The sequence below is a fragment of the Pristis pectinata genome, chromosome 19, assembly GCF_009764475.1.
Source record: "Pristis pectinata isolate sPriPec2 chromosome 19, sPriPec2.1.pri, whole genome shotgun sequence".
In the NCBI taxonomy this organism is placed as follows: Eukaryota; Metazoa; Chordata; class Chondrichthyes; order Rhinopristiformes; family Pristidae; genus Pristis; species Pristis pectinata.
Window position 1 is genome coordinate 43,080,139 of NC_067423.1, and position 6,000 is coordinate 43,086,138.

The window sequence follows — 6,000 nt, forward strand, 5'->3', positions numbered from 1 at the left end:
TGTGCCAACGTGCACCATGACGTCTGGCTGCTCCCCCTCCCCCTTGAGAATGTTCTGTAGCAGCTCTGTGACATTCCTGGACCCTGGCACCAGGGAGGCAACACACCATTCCGGAGTCCCTTTTGCAGCCACAGAATCTCCTGTCCACCCCTCTAACTATGGAGTTCCCTATCACTATAGTCCTGTCAGCCTTCACCCGTCCCTGCTGAGCCTCAGAGCAAGTCCTGGTGCCACAGACCTGGCTGCTGCTGCCGCCTTCTCCTGAATGGTCATCCCGTCCAACAGTATCCAACATGGTCCACTTGTTTTCGAGGGGAATGGCCACAGTGGAATCCTGCACTCTCTACCCTACTTTTCCTTACCTGGTGGTCACCCTACCTGCCTGTACCTTAGGTGTGACCACGACGCTAAAGCTTCCATCTAGGACACTTTCAGCATCTCGGGTGATCCTGAGTGCGTCCAGCTCCAACTCCTTCACGTGGTCAGTCAGGAGCTGCAGCTGGACACGCTATCGCCTCTGTCAGGATCTCAGAACATCAAATTGCTTCATGGTCGATGAATTACTCTTGACGCGTAGTCACTGTTGTAATGTAGAATGTAGGATGCAGCCTGCAGTTTCCTCAGAGAAGGAATTAGATTAGATTAGATAAGATTTCTTTATTAGTCACATGTACATCGAAACACACAGTGAGATGCATCTTCTGCGTAGAGTGTTCTGGGGGCAGCCCGCAAGTGTCGCCACGCTTCCGGCGCCAACATAGCACGCCTGCAACTTCCTAACCCGCACGTCTTTGGAATGTGGAAGGAAACCGAAGCACCCGGAGGAAACCCACGCAGACACACGGGGAGAACGTACAGGAAGAGGTTGGAGCAGTTAATCAGGAAATAATTCTAGTGTCTTAATTATGTTGCTGAACATTTTAGCATTTTACTGCATTAAACATGCAGTTGTGTGGTCCAGCGCAGAGAGAGCTGTATTGTCTACCTGGTCTCTGATGTATATGAACAGTTCTGTGGCAGTACCAACCAAATCTCCAGAAATAGATGTTCTGGCCATGATCAGAAAACAGTTTGTGGAACCTTGCTATGCTGAAGTCGGCTGTTGCATTTCCTACACTGCAACAGAGAATACTCCATTCACGCTTCATTTACGCAAAGTGCTCAGGACATGCTGAGAACTATAAGGCAAAGAGCAAAGGGTCGGAAGGCAACCTGACAAACTTCACTGAAGTTAGAAGTGGATTGAGTTGCTGATGTGACACCGAAGAGGAACAGCTGGCCAGCCTGACCTCCGGAGTGGCGAGTTGCTCGTATGGAGTGAAATCACTTACCCTACCTATAGGATGTGGATTAATTACAGGCAGGCAAAGTGGCTCTGCAAGAAGCTAAATTGAATGGGGGCTGTTGAGGAAACAAAAGGTATTTAAACAACAATGCAGTGAACGCTGGGTGTATGGATTTCCTAAAAGCAGTTGGCATGGTACACAAATAATTAGCGTGTTGAGTAAAAGCAGGCACGTGGAACATGGGACAACGAGCGCCGTGCAGCCTGTTCTTCCAGTCCAGTCACAGCTGATCTGTACTTCACTCCCACCCCTGTGTGGTTTACCTTTCCCTTCCCTCCCCGCTGAGAGTGGAGCATTGAACTGGCACTCGGTCGCCTTTTGTTGGCAGAGCGTTCCAGATATCCACCACCTCATCAAGCCATACATCACAGAAACAGGCCCTTCGGCCCACTGAGTCCGTGCCGACCGTCAACCAGCCGCTCACTAATCCTACTCCTTCAGTGTGGGAAAGTAATACAGGCCAACTTATGGATGCCCCGCCACACACGAGCGAGCTCCCCGTAATATTATTACATTCAAAGGTCAGACGTACGCACAGACGTTTGTTCCTACGATTGGTAGAACTAGTTTTCTCTCTCCACTTTTAGTAATTTAGTTTTTTTTTGGTGCCGTTCATTACAGTACTGTGGAGGGGTGGTTACCATGTCGAGTGATTTTTGTGTAATTTCCAACTAATGGACAAAATTGACTTAAGGATGTCTGTGAAAACAGAGAAACAAAGGACCGCAGATGCCGGAATCCGGATGAAAAACACGACGACGCTGGAGGAACTCAGCGGGCCAGGCAGCATCCGTGGAGAAAAGCAGGTGGTCGACGTTTCGGGTCAAGACCCTTCCTCAGGACTGAAGATAGGAAAAGGGGAAGCCCGATATATGGGGAAACAGAATATATAGAAAACAGCCCTGTCCGTTCCCTGGGAGGGTCTGTACCTGCTCTCACTTCTAAGTGACCCAGCGTTAAGGGACGACTGATGACGGTAGTAGTGCTTGAGAAGGGGCTTGGACCTGAAACATTGACTCTGTTTGCCTTCCCACAGCTACAGCCTGACCTGCTGAGTGTTTCCAGCGGTTTGTTTGTCTTGAGAATTACGGAGTGTTTTTGGACATAACTCCCTGTGCCCACCAGGGGCCAGCGTTGGGCTGAGTGTTGGCATCGGCCTTGAACTGACAGAATCTGATGGAGAACTCCCTGCCACTGTCTCCCCCGGGCTCATTAATTCACAACAGGTGACTGCTTCAACACTTGAAAATTAAACGCTAATGTTAATCATGAACGATTTTAAACATAAACACATTGCAGAAAAGATGAGGAGTTTGAGACCAAGTCCTCTGCTCAGCACCCGTGGACCTGGCGCTGAGGAGACAGATGGATGAAGGAATCATCCACACATTCAGTTGGCCGTGGGGAGGGATGGGGGTACAGCAGGGGCCACAGGGTGTGGACCAAGCACCAGTACGCCCCCACTGCTTGCTCAGGAAGCCCTGTGGTGGAGCTGGCTCTTCAGACCAGACCTAGAAGCTCCCCGCCACGGATCCCGGAGTGGAGTCAGGCGGCGAGGGCTGGGACCCTCGGACCAGATCACTGCACCTGTCACCTACCGTTCCCACGGAGGCACGGCCGGTGACATGGACCTCACTCGCCCTGGGAACGACAGCCCTGGCAACAGATGCCCCAGTCCCTGGACAGTACCTGCAGGAACGCCAATGCCCAAGAACACTCAGGACAAGGCTGGAACCACTGATGCTGGAAGCTGACTGTGTTATTATGTCGTTATAATACAGAACTACAGTTCCCGGTAGGCAATGCAAGGGGTCACATGAGGGAATAGGAAGTGGCTGTAAAAAAAGTGAGGGAAAGCAAGCCTGTCTGTTGTTGGTTAATAAAATGTTCAGATGTTAAACCCACGCGAAGTTTGTCTCTTGATGAAGAACAAACACTGACGTGCAGTTAACCAGGGACTGGGCGGAGGGTTTTGGCATTTGGCCCAGTCAGTGTGGGTTGAAGTTGGAGGAATGTAATCCGAGCCCGTGAAGGATGAGTCCAATACTGCTTCTGTCCCAAGAATTGTTGTATATAGTTTGTTTTTTATGATGAATAAAAGTTTATTTTGGAGTAATAAATTAAAAAAAAAGGTTCTCCCAGGATGAGGCTAGCCTGTTGCACTCTGGGCGTGCTGATGCCTACGATGTCCCCAGATGCGGGATACTCGACTGCAAAATTTGTGGTACTGGGGGACTGCGTCCGCGCTCTCCCCTGGTTTGTGTTGAAAAGTAGAACTGGCTCTAAGTGTTGTTACAGCCGACAGTTTACATTATTTTCTGTGAGCTTTCTCTGTCTTGCAGTTTTTATCATTTTCTTTCTTATTTTGTGACATTTAGAGATCCTGCCTTGGGTCTGGTTATTCTGCTGCAAGGAGACAACTTCATCTCCTTGGTACCGTGGTAAGAATGTGTTCAGAAAGCAAGAATCAGTAAGAAGGAATTGTGTCAAATTGTGTACAGAACGCTTGCCTTCATCAGTACGAATCAGGTTGCAGCTGTATAAAACTTTGGCTCAGCTGCATTGGGTGTATTGCGTGCAGTTCTGGTTGCCCCGACAGAAAGGATGTGGAGGCTTTAGAGAAGGTGCAGAAGAGGTTCACCTGCATGGTGTCTGGATTAGAGAATATTATTGAGAGGTCGGACAAACTTGGATTGTTTTCTCCGGAGCATTGGAGGGTCAAGTGGAGATGTGATGGTTTATAAAATAATGTGGGCACACATTCCTGCAAGGACTTTGTTACCAGGATCCCTCTTTGCATAAACTGAGGGTGGTTTGAGGATTCAGCCAGGAGTCACTTCTACTAACAGCTCTGCGAGGGGAGGCTCTGAGTGAATGCACCCTGTGCAGGACACCTCGTCCTGACTGTGCGATGTGACAGAATAGGTGCAGGGTCTGCGCCCCAGCTGGTGGAAGGCGTGATCATTGGAGGTGTGACCTGCACGTCCAGAGCCCAGGAAACCCTCCAGGTCAGATACGAGGAGGCCTTGGAGGCCGCCGGACTCAGCGTTGTCCCTGGTCTGTGATCACAGAGCACAGCGATGTGCAGCGACCTCCCAACCCAGGTGAGGGCCGGTGTGAGGGACAACACACTCGTACACCAAAATCCTGCAGATGCTGGAAGTCCGAGATAGAAAAAACAGGAAATATTGGGAAGGTTCCACAGATGCTGCCTGACATGTTGAGAGAGAAGGAGGGTCAATATTTTATCAGAACTAGGGAAGAGAGGGGGAGAAAACATCCTCCTATGGCCGTGCTGTCAGCATCTGACAGTCAGGAGTCCAAGCCAGCGTTGGTATCTTCCATCACAGGCTCACACACTTAACACGGCTCAGCCACGGCTTTCAGTATTCAACACTCCACGCAGACGCACTGGTCTGGCAGGGGAGCCAGAGACCCTGACACCAGGCCCTGAGGGTGGCCCCTCCTGCAGTGGCCGTCCAGTCCACGGTGACTGGAGGTCACTCGGGAGGATGGGTGACTCGTCTCGGGCTCCCTGCTCCCTGGTCCTTCAGCCTTTCCTGGAGTATTGCGTTCGGATGGGTTGTCCGCCTCGCCTCTTCACAATTCCCCTTTCTGCCTCCCTCACTTCAGTCACCCAAGGAACGAGAAAACAAAACCAGAAAATGCTGGAAACACTCGGCAGGTAAGGCTGCATCCGTGGGGAGGGAAACAGACCAATGTTTCAGGGTGGAGACCCTTGGGCAGAACATGGAACAATTAGCTCCGTCTCTCTTCCCAGAGATGCAACCTGACCCGCTGACTGTTGGTATTGGTTTATTATTGTCATTTGTACTGAGGTACAGTGAAAAACTTGTCTTACAAACTGATCATACAGGTCAATTGATTACACAGTGCAGTTACATTGGGTTAGTACAGAGTGCATTGAGGTAGTACAGGTAAAAACAATAACAGTACAGAGTAAAGTGTCACAGCTACAGAGAAAGTGCAGTGCAGTAAGGTGTAAGGTCACAACAAGGTAGATCATGAGGTCAAGAGTCCATCTCATTGTATAAGGGAACTGTTCATCACCATGGGATAGAAGCTGTCCTTAAGTCTGGTGGTCTGTGCCCTCAGGCTCCTGTACCTTCTACCTGATGGAAGAAGAGAGAAGAGAGAATGTCTCGGGTGGGTGGGGTCTTTGATTATGCTGGCTGCTTCACCAAGGCGGCAAGAGGTAAAGACAGAGTCCATGCAGGGAAGGCTGTTTTTCGTGACACGCTGGGCTGTGCCCACAAGTCTCTGCAGTTTCTTGCGGTCCTGGGCAGAGCAGTTGCCGTACCAAGCCGTGATACATCCAGATAGGATGCTTTCTATGGTGCATCGATAAAAGTTGGTGGGTGTCAAAGGGGACAAATCAAATTTCTTTAGCCTCCTGAGGAAGTAGAGGCGCTGGTGAGCTTTCTTGGCCGTGGCATCTATGTGATTAGACTAGGACAGGCTATTAGTGATGTTCACTCCTCTCGACCTCAGCACCATCGATGTAGACAGGTGAATGTACACCACCCCCTTTCCTGAAGTCAATGACCAGCTCTTTTGTTGTGTTGACATTGAGGGAAAGGTTGTTGTCATGACACCATGTCACTAAGCTCTATCTCCTTCCTGTACTCCAACT

At 50.0% G+C, this 6,000-nt stretch overlaps 1 non-coding gene across 1 annotated transcript; it reads left to right on the forward strand.

Annotated features, from left to right (window-relative positions):
• Positions 1–3,444: 3,444 nt before the first annotated feature.
• Positions 3,445–3,602, forward strand: LOC127580647 (U1 spliceosomal RNA). The gene has a single exon (XR_007957850.1). It is a non-coding gene; the product is annotated as a U1 spliceosomal RNA (small nuclear RNA).
• The last annotated feature ends 2,398 nt before the right edge of the window (positions 3,603–6,000 follow it).